A 16,166-nucleotide genomic window follows, 5' to 3' on the forward strand; every position below is an offset into this window, starting at 1 on the left:
TCCATAACAAACAGTGTGCTCAACAACGACTGACCACAGCTTCTCTTCACTCTGAGAAAACCAGAAGTCAGAAACAGCAAAAACAGTCAAACTTCAACACTTAAAGTTCCCTTAAAGTGTTCCATTGTTAAAACCAGGCGGAGATGTTGTTGCTAATGAAAGAGATGACTGAAAAGTATTGTTCTAACAGGATAACATCATCATCTACAACAACACCACACACTCTATTCTACCTTGAAAAACATTGGAAGAAAGAGGGCATTTTTGATTTCTGCTGATGATTGGAGTCACCCTCTTCCTCCCCATCCACCCCCACCCCACCCCACCTCCCCTCTACTCCTGCAGGAATGTCTCCATGCAGCTAGACTCGGCCTCTGCATACCAATCAGATCTGGCTTCAGTTCAGCTTCTCCTGTTTCAGCTCTCACTCTCCTCCTGTCAGTTTCAATGTCTCTCTCTCACTCCGTGTGTGGGTGTGTGTGTGTGTGTGTGTATGTGTGTGTGTATGTGTGTGTGTGTGAAGTCTAAATCAGCTGACCTGTATGTGTGTTTCTTCATTACTGTGTTGTGTAACTGATAGCTATAACAGTTTATTTCATGTTTGTTTGTAGTAACTGGTTCAACACACATAGTCAATAGTATTATTTTTTATTTCATAAATAAGGTGATGAAGAGTAATTACTGTATTTAAGTATGTAACGTTTCATTTAAATAAGTGTTCAAGGCCCAAAGAGGTAAAATTATGTCCAAACATCCAAAAATTACCAAACAAATTTGTGAACTAGAACTTTGTTTTTTCACAACCCTCCAGATTTAACTCACAAATGAGCTACTTTTTTACTCCAGTAAATTTATCTGACAGCAGCAGATACAACTTTCAAAGTTTTACATGAAAACCTATGATAACCTTAAAATAAAATAAAATTCAATTTCAAGTACAAAAGGCAGTGTCTAGTTAGGGGTCGTGTTTCTATGAGTTGTTAGCAGTTGAACCAAAGAGATTTCTGTAATTGTTCAATTTAAATAATGTAAAATATGGTAAACTTAAAAGTAAAATTATCTCACAAAAAAAGCAAAACTTAAAATCTCATGTCTAATATTAAACATACATGTTACTGTTTGACCATTTTTCTACAGAAATACTTTTGATACTGTAAAAACATTTAGCTCGTAACTTCTATTTCTTCACTTACTCTGAATACTTCTTCCATCACTGTATAATTGTGATGGCAGTTTCACATGTTAGTCATGTCCAAACAGCAGTCATGTCCAAACAGCAGTGCAAACCACAGAGCAAACAGAGAAGAGTTAAGCAGAGCAAACACACACACACACACACACCTCTGACATCGGATAAGGGGGGGGGGGGGGATGAGCCATTATCGCCATGTATAAATGATTTCAGGCCTGAACCAAAATAAATGGCTATCCATCCAATAGTTCAGATATTTCAGTCTGAACAAAGGCTAAAAAGGTGCCTTCTGAATATTCATGTTATATTTTGATGCAGATGTTCATCTTCACCTTGCTTACCGTCATTTAACACCTTTACCTACTATAGCTCACCAAGTTCTGCCTCAAAAGTTTTTTATTTTTAATTTTTTGAAACTTAAGTTTTTATTGAACTTTTACAGGCATGGCACAAGACAATCTCAACATGGTACTCCACACATGGACAGATAGAATAGGTGACAGACAGACACTCGATACAAGAAAAATAACCACACACATCCAAGTACAAGCATCCAGAAATCCATACCTTTAACAAAAAATAAAACCAAAATATCAATCCGCCTTTATATAATCCCAAAACCTACCCCAAGGGGGCATATATCCACTCTTTCACCCGTGGAGCCTCAGGTGCTTTCCAGTGTCTCAAAATTACCCTGCATGCCGTCGATGTACCCACAGAGACAACAGAGAAATCACTCCTGTCCGCAGTGGGCAGCCGGGATCTATCCCCCAGTAAGCAGAGCTCCGGGTTCAAAGAAATTTCTGATCCAAACCAATTACTCAAAATGTTCAGGACCTGAGTCCAGAAAGACCTGATCAAAGCACACTCCCACATACAATGAAGGAAAGTTCCAGTTTCTTTTTTGCATTTCCAACACAAATCATCACCCAAAAGTTTCATTATATACAGTCGAGATGGTGTATAATAGTATCTATGTAAAACATTGTACTGTGTAAGTTTTCCTCTCACTTCTCTCACATATTTTCCACAGTCAGCCACAATTACAGCCCATCGTTCATCCTCAATCTCCCCACCAAGGTCCCTCTGCCAAATCATCTTTAGCTGGTTGGAATCACTGCTGAGAGAAGAATTAGCAATTTTGTAAAATTGTGAAGCGTTACGTTTAACAGGCGAGAGTTTCATGTATTCTAGCACCACATTATCAGCATCATTGTATGGCCATGAGCCGATGCAACTCCTCAATTGCAAAAATTTCCAGAAATTACCTTTCCCCATCAAACCAAATTTCTGCATCATCACATCATATGACAATACACCACTTTCAAAAAGATCACCAATCTTGTTCAAACCTTTTGAATGCCATTGTTCCCAATAAACTGATTTCCTTCCAATACAAACATCAGGGTTATACCACAGTGAAGAGTATCTCTGTAGGGTGTGCGTAACTTTAAACATTTTATGCACCCTGGTCCAGACATCCCTTGAGTGCAGAAGTATTGGATTCGTGATATTTGACCTTTTTTGAGAGAGCACCTCTATGGGCTGGAAAGGCGAGCATATCTCTTTCTCCACCTCAGTCCAAGCCGCATTGTTGCCCGACGTTTGCCAGTACCTCGCAATTTTGGCCATCTCAAAAGCTAAATAATACAGTCTAAAATCTGGGAGGCCCAGCCCTCCCTTCTCCTTATGTGTACACAGCTTTCTCAATTTTATTCGCGGTCTTTTCCCCACCCATAGAAAATGCCTTATCATATCATCCAGTTGTCTGAAAGTGGAGGACGGTATCCGCATTGGCAACATCATTGCAACATAGCCGAACTGCGGGGCAACTATCATCTTTACAACATAAATTTTCCCCCATAACGTGAGTTTCAATTTCCCCCACTTATCAAGGTTCCTTTTTATCTTTTGAGGCAAGGGGTTAAAGTTTAATGCTACCATTTCGCTTATATCGTCAGAAAGTTTGATGCCGAGATACTTCATCCCTTTGCGCACCCACTTAAAATTAAATTTCTCCACCATAAACGGAGTACACGGCCTGGAGAGAGGCATCGCCTCCGATTTGCCCGTTAATGGAATAACTGGAAAATTGTGAAAATGACCGTATTGTGTCCATAAGATGTGGCAAAGAAGACAAAGGATCAGAAACCACCGCTAGAATATCATCAGCATATAACAATAATTTATGCTCAGTTTCACCTCCCCTCACTCCTTTAATTCCAGGGTGAACTCTAACTGACACCGCCAAAACCTCCAAAAAAAATGATAAACAATAATGGGCTCAATGAACATCCCTGTCGAGTTCCCCGGGTCAGATTAAAGAAAGGGGAGATGATCCCATTTGTCATCACCGCTGCCTTAGGTTCTCTGTACAGCATTTTTATCCATTTAACGAAATTAGAGTTGAAGCCAAAATGTGATAGGGCGGAGAGCAGAAACGGCCACTCCACCCTATCAAAAGCCCTTTCTGCATCCAAAGAAATGGCAGTGATAGGAACACTTTGGGATTGACTCAGCCACATCAGATGTAACAAGAGTCTAATATTGACAGTTGAAGTTCTATTTTTCATAAAACCAACCTGATTTGGGTGAATGATACTGGGCAGAACCACCTGTAAACATGTTGACAAAACCTTTGTAAGAACCTTACAATCAAGATTGAGCAGACTTATAGGTCTATAGTTGGAGGGATCCACCGCATTTTTGCCTGGTTTGGGAATCAATGAGATTACAGCTTCATTAAAGGTTGGAGCAACACGACCCTTATCAAACATCTCCCGATATACCCTCTCTAACACCTGTACAACTATATCTCCAAAAACCTTATAATATTCCACCGGGAGTCCGTCATACCCTGGTGGCTTCCCATTTTTCACTGAATAAATCGCCGTCCGCATTTCAGCTGCGGTTATGGGCGAGTCCAATCCAGCTGCCTCCTGAGGTTGGAGTTTGGGCACTTCTATATTCAGGAAAAACTGCTCTATATCCTCCAGTGAGGCGTCGGGGGCCATGGAAGACGTATACAACCTTTCATAATATTGTCGGAATATCCTATTAATATCATTAGCGACGAAGAATTGCACATCCCCCTGTTTTATAACTGGTATAGTGTTCCCAAATGTTTTCTCCTTCAACTGCCTCGCCAACAATCTCCCAATCTTTTCTCCCCCTTCATAAAAGCTTGTTTTTAATCTATAAAGTGCGTACTCTGCTTTTTTATTATACATCTCATGTAAAGAGTATTTAAGCTTGCAGAGTTCCTGAAATTCCCCATCAGAAAAATGTTTTGACAGGTCTAGCTCCTTATCCTTTATTTCCCTCTCCAACTCTGTGATCTTAGCAAGATTCTCCCTCTTTTTCTTAGAGGCATGTGCTATGAATTTCCCCCTTATATAGGCCTTAGAGGCTTCCCAAACAGTAGCTATGTCCTTAGTACTGCCGATGTTGATTTCAAAAAAGGTCGCCAAATCCTCCGTTATCACCTTCCTAAAAGTTGAATCTGACAATAACCCAACATTAAGTCTCCATCTACCTCTCCTCTCAGCCCTCATAGTGGCTTTAAGAACTAGCTCGACAGGTGCATGATCAGTCAGGGAGATCGCCTTTATATCACAGTTAGCTACATTGTTCGTCAGTGAAGCACTAATTAGAAAAAAGTCTATCCTGGAGAACGTTTTATGGCAATGGGAGAAAAAGGTAAAATCCTTCACATTTGGGTTCGCCAGTCTCCATATATCCACTAGGCCTACATCCCTATTCAGCATATGCAAGGCCTCTCTCTCCTTCATTAGGTGAGGGGGCCTGAATGAACTCCTATCCAACACTGGATTCATAATGTCATTAAAATCCCCAACTAGGATAATCTCACCCTCAGTGTCTCCCAGTAGTTTATTTAACTCGTGGAAAAATCCAGGGTCCCCCTTAGTAGGAGCATAAATGTTACACAATACAAGAGGCACTCCCTCCACGACTGCTTCAACACAGACAATCCTCCCCTCCGCATCTTTGGATTGCTTTAGCAAAATAACACTTATGTTCTTGTGAACCAAAATTAGAACACCATTAGGTTTGCTCGAAATCGAGCTATGGAACACATGTCCCACCCAACCTGTTTTAAACTTCTCCGCCTCCAGACCCTGCATGTGAGTTTCGTGTACAAAAACTACATCTGCCTGATTGTTTTTCAAAAATGTCAAAATCTTCCTCCTCTTAACAGGACTGCCACATCCATTTATATTCCAGGAAAGAAACCTTACTGATCTACTAGACATGTTAATCTAGATCAGAAAATTCAAACAAACAAACAAACAACAACAATAAGAAGTAAGAAAGAGAGAGGAAGAATATGGAGTAACTACAATGTACTCTAAGTGCCCGTCCGCAACCATTCACAACAAAAAATGCTATCAATTTTGGTCCCGTGATGACCAGTTGCTGCCATGTATCTGCCTGATTTTGAACATGAAACACACAGTAACGATCCAGTGCATTGTGGATTGGGCAGCAGACCAAGGCGGGGGCCTTGGCGGTCCGATCCTCAGTTACGGAAACTGTTTTTTTGGAACATGGAACGTCACCTCTCTGGCGGGGAAGGAGCGGGAGCTTGTGGAAGAGGTCGAGCGATACCGGCTAGATATAGTCGGCCTCACCTCGACACATAGCGTCGGCTCCGGAACCCAAGTCCTTGAGAGGGGCTGGTCTCTCCTCTTTGCTGGAGTTGCTCCGGGTGAGAGGCGGAGGGCCGGGGTGGGCTTTTTGGTGTCCCCCAGGCTCTCTGCCTGTATGTTGGAGTTTACCCCGGTGGACGAAAGGGTTGCGTCCCTGCGCCTTCGGGTCGGGGATCGGGTTCTGACTGTTGTCGGTGCTTATGCGCCGAACAGCAGTTCAGACTACCCGCCCTTTTTGGAGTCCTTGGGACGGGTGCTGGAAAGTGCCCCGAAAGGGGACTCCATTGTCCTACTGGGAGACTTCAACGCTCACGTGGGCAATGACAGCGTGACCTGGAAGGGTGTGGTGGGGAGGAACGGCCTGCCCGATCTGAACCCGAGCGGCTTTCAGTTATTGGACTTCTGTGCTAGTCACAGCTTGGCCATAACTAACACCATGTTCAAGCATAAGGATGTCCACAGGTGCACTTGGCACCAGGACACCCTAGGTCGCCGGTCTATGATCGACTTTGTAGTGAAGAGAGGAGCAGAGTTGTCAACCGACCACCACCTGGTGATGAGTTGGATCAGATGGCGGGGGAAGACGCCGCGCAGACCTGGCAGGCCCAAACGGGTTGTGAGGGTCTGCTGGGAAAACCTGGCGGAAGAACCTGTCAAGATGATTTTCAATGCACACCTCCGGCAGAGTTTCGATCGCGTCCCGAGGGCAGTGGGGGACATTGAGTCCGAATGGGCCTTGTTCCGCTCTGCTATTGTTGAAGCGGCTGTTGCAAGCTGCGGCCGCAAGGTAGCTGGGGCCAGTCGTGGCGGTAACCGCGATGCGCGTCTCGGCCTCTCCCAGCCTGCCCTGCATGGCCGCCACCGTAGTACTCCGCCGTTGTTCGTTTAATAGACGAGACGTCAGTTGCGACGCTTTGCAGAGTAGTATTTAACTTCGAAACTTCTGCAAACAACTTCTCCAAACTGTCGGGCACATTTACGGACGTCTGGGGAGCGTCAGCAGCGCGGTTATCCTCATGCGCCGCTGCTTTTCCGAGCAGACGCGCGAGAAGAAGTTTTAAAGTATTTCGATGTCGCCATGTCTTCTAAGCCTCGACTCGACCACAAATACACCGCTTGTACTATTACAAAACGTGGAGTGGGTGTTAATTCACATAAACATGTGCGTCATCAGGTAATAACTCAAAAATAGCATGTGCGGGACAAGAGCTCCCCTAACTTGCGGCCATCTTGGATGCTGCACCCACATGACTCCTTATTTTTTCATTTTTGTTTGTTTTCTGCTTATGCTCAAAGCCTTATCTATGATACTTTAATTGCATACAATTCTTTAAATTTTCAGATTTTAGTGTCAAGCAAAGCTAAATCTTTTGAACTCTGGGATAGTTTTTAATACAGCACAAAAAACAAGATTTTCATAACTCTCTAAACACGTTTTTATGAGCGACAACATCATCCATGCGAAGGCAGGACACAGAGAACAAGGAGATCAACATGAGGAGTTGTTTTTGTGTCAGAAACTGTGTGAATCACAAAGCTAATGAGTGGAAAATGCTCATTGTTTCAAGGAGGAAACCTGCCTCTTAATTTATGTCCACATTTACTCAGAAACACGAAAAACTAAAACAAGAGACACATTTATTGAGGGTTGAAGACAAACATGTTTTGTATTTCCTGTCTTAAAAAGGGCGTCATATCACTGAAACCACAAGTAGCATCACAGCAATTATACCATACTTCTACAATGACAGTAATTGTTATTTTGTAAGACCAGAGGAGATGTGTCAGGGCAGATACTGATTGAGAAATGTGTGTGTGTTGATGTTACAGTTATCTGTATCCTCTCAAGGCATGAAATGGACGCACTCTTGAGACAGAGGCTGAGTAAAATTCCTGAGATAAAAGAAAAGTTCCTGGATTGGCATCTGCATTAGCATGTCAGCGCAGAGTCTGACTGTGTGCCATGTTGACTGTGCAAACTTGTCCGGGTACAAAGGGCTTTAACACAGGAGCAGCTCAGAAAAAACTGATCAGCTGGTCTGGATCTGAAAGTCCACACAGAAGGCAGGAATTCCCCGATCAATATCTGTTAAAAAATTAAATAACTATTCATACATTATTGGTAAACAGAGTGTTATTTTTCTTGAGTCTTTTTCAAACTTCAGTCTAATGACTTGCATATTTAACACTGTGCTGCTGCAGTATGTTAATCTGAGACCATTCAGGTCAGACATGCATAACATAACAGAGAGGCTCAGAACCAACTTTTGTTTCAACAAACTCTGAGGACTCGAGGACTTCCACCCAGAACTGAATGATGTACACTTATGACCTAGCTTGGTCTCATGGACACATATGGAATTGAACTGAGCATACATGCACTGAATACAAGAAAACAGATCAAAGAAAATATAAAATGGACAAATACTTTTGAATGAATGGAGATTGTAAATCGTCTATAGCTGCACAAACATATGACAGGCAAGGTTTTACAGCCACATTATGGTCTAGACGCCCCTTAATCAATGGTTATACAGCTGGAATTTGGTACTTTCATTTGATGATCTGGAAAAGGTGAGGTTCAAAGATACATTCTTAGGTTGTATAAAAGGAAATGTGTTGACACCAGCTCCTCAGCTGTTCTGCTCACTACCTCAGCTTTGTTTGTTTGTTAATAAAGTCTATTTAATCCACTGGTTCTGAGTGGCAGAGTTTTGTAACTTTATGTGGCACAGGAAACCCACCACAAGTGCTGTTCGGTTGAACTCAGCTGTGTACAGGTCCTCTGTACAGCAGCCACTAGCCACCGATACACAGAGCGCTCATTCGCTGATCCGACATGAAATCCCAACACAATAATCACACATGGGCTCACAAAGCAACACATGAAAGCAGGTCACGAGCTGTGATACATAAAAACGCCTTGCACATGTTCGGATCAATCACATTACATTCATTCTTGACAGATATAAAGGGAGTTGTGCAGAGGTGCGCTTACACGTTCAATATTACAGATGACAAGACATTAGATTTCTTGTATCATTTCTTGTAGATTTTTTTTTAAAAAAATAGCTTTTTAACAGAAAACTAAACTTAAAATTTTGTTGCTTCTGAGGGAGCACAGGTCTTTTTTCTCCCCATGATTCTAATTTAGAGCTATCCATCAAACTATTGGAAAAACCTTTTTTATCAGAAACAAAGCTGAAATAATTCAAATTAATGGTCAGATCATAAATCAATAGTACGGTTACATTACCCAGGAGACTCTAGACTTTCTGTCTTGAGGAACATTCAGGAGAGGAAACTGTGAGAATTTATAGTCAGGAAAATGACTAAATACGTGGTGACACTGAAGTGAGTTAAAGCCATGTTGATTTTCAGTCTGAATGAGATAAGAGACAGCCAGACTGAGCTCGTCCTCACAGGACAGATGTGACTGCAAAGTTAGATTAGATTAGAAACCCAGCTACTCATACTCATTTGGTTGGCAGAGAACTCAGATAAGTGAGTGCATGTACATGAGTGATACAGCTTAGGCAGGTTTAGGGTTCACATGGTTCCCTGTGCTGAGAAAACCATGTGACAGCACTCCTTCCCGTCTCTCTCTGTGACCTCTGACCTCAGTGTTGACACCAGGATGGAAACCAGCTGTGCTGCAGAAAACAGCGAGTAGAGAGCGAGGCTGCGAGAACGGCGACTGGCTGGAAAATAACGATACCACATAAGAAGACTGATGTCAGTTCTCACACAGGCTGCCAGAGGAATGAGGACTAAAACGTGTTACTTTTTGCTGTTTCACAGATATGAGGGAACAATCTGCTCCTGCCACCTGTTTCACTTGTGTTGTGTTGTTGTGTCTAAAGCAGCATCTAAAGCAGAAAAAAAATCCTAGTGTTTTTTTTTTCAAATATTTACAAAGGGTCAGTTCAGTCAAATTACAAAAAAAGAAAAACATTTGTCCTCTCTTCCAGCTGGTGGTGTCAGCCTTGTCAAATAATTTGGTTTTATTTGTCTATGTTTGGAGATTGTTGTTTCTGAGTCTCCACCCCAATACAACAGAGGAGACATTTTTGGAGACATGTCAATTTTATGACATTAGAGCTGCCATGATTAGTCGATTAATCAATTAGTCAATTGACAGAAGATTAATTAAAACTAGTTTGGTTAACAGTGAATAGTTTTGAGCCAATTTTTAAGAAAAAATGCCAAATTTTTCTGGTGTCCGCTTCTTCAATGTGCAGATTTGCTGCTTTTCTCGGTCTTTATCTTGAATATCTTGATTTTAAACCACTGGTCAGACAAAACAAGACACTTAAAGATGTTACTTTGGACTCTGGGAAGCTGGAAATTTTTCACTATTATGTGATGTTTTATCAAATAAATCATTAGTCAGATTAATTGATAATGAAAATAATTGTTAGCTGTTGCACTGGTGGACTAAACTGGGCATCAAATGTCAACACTGTTTTGATATCAACCAAAATCTGTCCATAACAAAGAGAATTTATAAAAGTCAAGTATTTCTAGTACTTGGGGACTTATTCTTTGATCAACTTAATTTTGTTAAAGTTCTTTACACCTGCTGGCGTTTAAACAACATTTACAAAATGTCAACTTGTTTTTAGTCATCAGGGTAAGGTATTAAAAGACGTATTGTTCTGATATCAACAACGAAACTCAGGAGTTGTATTAGAACTAGAAATTATAAAAATGTCAAGTGATGTCCTTCTGAAACAGCCTGAAAGCTCAGAGCGAGTGCGTTAGCCTCACTGTGTTATTCCTGCTCCAGTGTGTTGGAGGAATAAAAACAAATACCTTCACACTGAGCTGTGAGGGACGTGTCACAGAAAGGTTTCCAGGTCCTGATGAGGCAGACTGTCACAGACTGTAAATAAAAAATAAAAAAAATCTCAACATCTTTAGTCACGTGGTATTTGCTTTTACACATATAAACTTACTAATGTCACTCAAAACCACAGCTGTCACTTCAATAGACACGTCATTATAATTTTTTCTTTGCAGCTGCGAGTGTCTTCTCATGCTCCTGAAAGTCAGTGTGGGATTCATAATTAACCTAACTAATTCTCACGGCCTCCTGAGACACATAAATATGGGCCCTGATGCTGACATGAGGATCAAATAGATGCAGTGAAGCGAACATGTGCACGAGATTTGACGGGTTGTGAGCACACAGTCATCACAGAGATCTTTACACAGGAAGTAACAACCAAAATAATACCACAGACCGATCTGTTTTTTTTCAATCCAACAACAAAGTGAAACTACAAACTGAAACATGTTTGATTTTGAGTTTCTGAACTGTTCACTGAACTGCAGAAATGAAATTCCAGGGAAAAAAACTGAGGAAAACTGAATATATTATGAAAACTGTTGAACTGAACTGTATGAAAATTATGTTCTTTTATCATTTCAAGGAAATTAAAAGAACATAACAGAAGGTTTCTAAAAAAAATGGGCATCTTTAAATTAAGCGTTTGAATTTATAAAAACTCAACAGGCCTTAAAATTGTAGCTTCATTTTCCCTTTTCCTTCTTTTTTTTAATCTCAATTTCATATTTTAACAGTCTCAACCATTTTATAATAAACAATCTCAACACATCTTTTCAATCTCACAGCTTTAACTGTAAAGGATTTCACTTTCTAAACAGATGTGTTCAGCTTTAATCAATAAACATGTCCAGCAGATCCTGAATAACCCGGAACATGAGACACCGAAACAAACATTATACTACTTCCATGTCTAAAAGTTTGACCAAATTCAAACTAACATGTACTTTGTTCAAAGTAACTCGAAACCAACCCCAATAAAGTCAAAACATAATATGCAGACATATTCAGTTCTAGTCACAAATTGACATCGCCTAATTTGCTTCGTATGTTGCTTCAATCTGCTTGAATTCTGACACACAAAATCCTGTGGCTCTGCAGTATGCAGCCAGTTTGACAGAGGGGAGTAACTGACCCCAAAAAAGCATTGAATTGTTTACATCCTAGTTTGTAGAACTGCAGGTGAAATAATAGAAGTAGCACAGGAGGAGGGGAAGCTGACCGGCTGCAGTGAGTGAAAGGACAGTGACACAATTTAATAAGTGGGTGTGTTTCATTTAGAACTTCATGCTAACTCTCACAGCTTTCACTCACATCCCAACCCATGTTATGTTGTTGTCAGGCCGAGGGCTAAATCTGGCATATGTGAAAATCTAACAGGCATTGTACACAGCAAGCAGACGAGTTTGTTTTAGGAGTGCGAGGTTCAGTTCTGCTTACACAGTGAGATTATTAAATTAATGTAACAAAAAGAAGGCAAACTCCACAGTCCTCTGCTCCGATTGAGGTGGTGTTCAGGTTTATTATCCAGCCCTACATGAATGTTTCAGTTTCCATGAAGACAGCAGAGACAGGTCGTCATTATTTCTGTTAGGAGTCACTGACCAGCAGCAGGATGGAAAATTAGTCAAGCTCAAGTGTGCAGCTGAGAAATGACCAAGGGAAATGGACACACACACACACACACACACACACACACACACACACACACACACACACACACACACAGTGAGGTCATTTTAAAGAGTGACTTCAGCAAGTGTTGTTACAGTGCTGACTCAAAGACAGACAGACACTCATGGCGGGTTCAGACTACATGACATCAGCCTGGTAACAGCCTGACCCAAACAAAAATGGACATCAGGCGCGCCAACTGATTGTTACATCCAGTGTAGTGTATCATAATGGACAACATCCGACAGCACATCAGGGATGCCTTCCTACGTCCAGACAAAAAGAGTAGCATGACAATTTTTTTTTGCCCCCCTCTCAACATTTTACATGAAGCACTCGCCAGGAAGGCCATCGGGCATATCGAGACAATTCTCATGAAAATATCCATTAAGTTTTTACTGGCGCTGTTGTGTCAGTTTCTCTACGGTCCCTCTCTGTGTGACTGTCATTTGGGGTGCGCATGACAGCATACTTTTTTTTTTTTATGCGCTTAAAGATCTGTGCTGTATCTACGGTGCCTGGTGGCTATAAAAGTTTCTCAACATGATGGAACTACTCATAAAGTCAGTCTAACATTTGATTGTGTGGTTAGAGTTGACTAATGTATGTAAACTTGCCACCATAAAAACAGCGATTACATAATCTTGAAACAAGCCACAACTTAACTGTGTTTTCATACAGTATTACAAACAGTACACCTCACCTCACCCCGCCTTCCAGGCCAACTCACTCTCCAGTCTGCAGTCTGCTCTGTAAAGATGACATTTATTTCTTGTCTGTCTGTCCTGGAAGAGTGCTCTCTCCTCTGCTATTCTTTTTGATATTTCTCCCTCTCTTTTTTTCCTTTAGTGTTGACTTTTTCATTCCTATGAATCAAGGATCTATGGATAAAAGGAGTCATATGTTGGACATGTTTTAGAGACCTCTGAGAAATCTGTCTTTTTGGGCTGTAGAGATAAAACTGCCTTGAAGACAGACAGTCAGTCGGGTCTGTCACAATCCGTTTCTGTAGTTCAGATTTAGAATCAAGCCTCTATAATTACATCTGTCCAAATACAGAGGACGTTTGACTCACAGACCACACAATCTGTCTGCCTCTGTCTATAATTATGTTTCAGTTGAGTATCCTAGTTTACACACAAACACACCCAGAGAGATTATATACAACACACATATACAGACACAGCATGAGAATATTACAGACACAGCAAGAGATAAAAGGTATAAATTAATTCTTCACTTGCTTAATATTTCTACACAAACACTACATGACATAAAACAAAGTAACCATAAAAAGGTCATCATAAAGCAAGACAGCGTTATATATATTAAATAGACCAAAAGGTTGATAAAGTGGCATGAAATACAAACAGGTGAGGACCAGAAGAGCACACTGTAGAAATATTGTAGGATTACTATACATGGTTTTATACAAACACTGAATATAATAGAAACACTATAGGAAACAACATGTACAGAGAAGTACTTACAAAACAGGATGACTGTGCTCCACAAACATACCCTCCTGATGACCAATATGTTTGCTAGGAAGCAATACATTTTATCTCAAATTACATATCGTCCTGAAGAGTAGTAAAAGTTGCATCAGTGGATAAATGATTGTCTATCTTAAGTTTTTGTTGAGTAAATATGAAAGAGATAAAACTAGAGATGGTGTGCGAAATAAACCAGAGGTATTCTGGTATTATTACCTGTCTGCTCTGTTCCTAGCTATGCTACACTTACCCAATGAGGAACTATGTTTTACTGAATCTTTTCCTATCTGCATTTTCATTGCAAACATAAAGTTATGAAGTAGATGGTATAATAGGCCTTCAACAAGATAACTACAAGGTGCTGGCAGATGGCATAAGAGATAATAATGCAGCTGAGTCTACACAATCTGTGAGTCAGACAAATGTTATGGGAGTGGTATGTGGTTGTGTATGAATAAAAGAGAAATAAAGAGATAAAGAGTATCTCTGACACATTAGAATACAGTTGAAATACTATAAGAGACAACAATACAGTGAAGAATCTAAAGGCCAAACAACAACTGTCCCAAAAAGACATTATCTATATAGGAATACGAAAGAAATAAAGTCACCACAGAGCAGCAGAGTACAACTTACTCAGAACAGGAAGCTGTGGTGAACATGACAACGAAGGAGGACGCAATGAGATAACTACAGTTCAAGTATTGTAAATAATAAAAATAAACCAAATGGATACTACAGACACACCCAGGGTTATAATGTTATAGACATACTGCTAGTACTTATATAGCAAAGTAAATATTGTACACAATTGGAGATTAGCTTCTCAAATGTGAATATTTTCTCATGTCTTTTACAATAGTAAACTCTATATGTTGTTTTTTTTTTTAGCTGTTTATCAAACAAAACAAGCATCTGAAGACGTTACCATGGGCTTTGGGGAATTGGGACAGGGTCATTTTCTGACATATTACTGACCAAATGACTAATTAATTAAGATAATGACAATAATGGATGGTCGCAGACGTACAGTTGAAGTCTCCGTAGACCCAACAGACACATATGCACTCAGCTGCCAGTTTATTAGGTACACCTAATTAAAACCGAGGTAGTCTAATTCAACAGTACTACAATAATATCAATTCACATACTTTGGAGAAAGTTTAAGTTTAATGTTCAGTTTTTGTTGAAACTGTGTTTTTTTTTGTAAGGATTTAATTCCATTTGATGAGTATTCTCAGAGCTGATGTTTGTGCTGCTGTTGAAATGTATTCCTTTATACTGAGAGATGTCTCTCATATGATAAAAAAAATACAAATAAAATAGAGATTGAGCTGCAACAATTAGTCATCCACACAATGAATAAGCAATTATTTTGACAATGGAATATTTGTTTTAGTCATTTTTTATAAAGGAAAAAAAAAATTGTGCTTCTCTTTGTCACATATGATAAACTGAATACCTTTGTGTTTTGGACTGATGATTGGACAGAACAAGGGCATTTAAAACATCTCCTTAGGATGTAGTAAATTGCATTTTTTGGACAGTTTATAGACACACAGTTAATCGACTAACAGAGGAAATAATAACCTGCTTAACTGATAATGAAAGCAACTGTTAGTTGCATCTCTAAACTAAAAATTATAACCCTCATAAAGGGAAACCCAAACAAACTGGCCATAGCCTCCATATTGCGGTGCTAAAGGAAACAAAGGTTAAACTTGGTGAGGCCAACTTAAGTTACATGGGTCAAGTATAATAAAGGTCAAAATAGACCACAGCTGCGTAAGCTGCAGCAAACTACAGCCCGGGTTATAACGGTAAACTGAGGGAGACGCTATATTTAAGCAGACCTACAATAACATAACTACAGGGTGGCAGCTAACAGTTCATGTAGAAGTGAGTGAAAAACAGCCCAAATTGTGAGCTGGCGACACACTAAATAAGATTATAGGGGCACTGTACAATATGTGGTGATCGCGGAGAGGTCTCACTTTATAGAAATATGAAGTTACAGTAACGCCACCGCAGAGCCAACAGACAGTGTGTAAGCGCTATGCGAGTATTATAAGCACATCACAAAGAATTGGTTAAAGAAAGTAGAGACAAAAGTCTGAAGGTAGTTCCCCTCTCCTGATCCTCCTCCTATTCCTCTGTTTCTGCTTCTTGTCGGTCTCACACTCCTTCACTTTTCCGCTGCTACACACCAAATTACAACAAACCAACCAACTAAACCAACTGCGTCAACCAGAGTGAGAACGACACGCGGAGAAATCAGCTGAAAA

The 16,166-nt window shown here is 40.4% G+C and overlaps 1 protein-coding gene across 4 annotated transcripts in view; it reads right to left on the reverse strand.

The window, feature by feature from the left end:
* Window positions 1-16,166, reverse strand: part of LOC111219521 (CMP-N-acetylneuraminate-beta-galactosamide-alpha-2,3-sialyltransferase 2-like) — a 31,106-nt gene that overhangs the window by 14,628 nt on the left and 312 nt on the right. For 2 of the 4 annotated variants that reach the window (XM_022742222.1, XM_022742219.1), the window contains exons 2-3: window positions 10,678-10,747; window positions 9,381-9,563 (exon numbers count right to left, since the gene is read on the reverse strand). The exons of 1 other annotated variant lie outside the window; for it this stretch is intronic. The gene's annotated coding sequence lies outside the window, so the exon portion shown is untranslated. The remainder of the gene's footprint in view (window positions 1-9,380; window positions 9,564-10,677; window positions 10,748-16,166) is intronic. One more of the 4 variants, XM_022742220.1, reaches the window with a different exon arrangement.

The sequence above is a fragment of the Seriola dumerili genome, unplaced genomic scaffold (assembly GCF_002260705.1).
Source record: "Seriola dumerili isolate Sdu_G_001 unplaced genomic scaffold, Sdu_1.0 BDQW01000066.1, whole genome shotgun sequence".
NCBI lineage: Eukaryota > Metazoa > Chordata > Actinopteri > Carangiformes > Carangidae > Seriola > Seriola dumerili.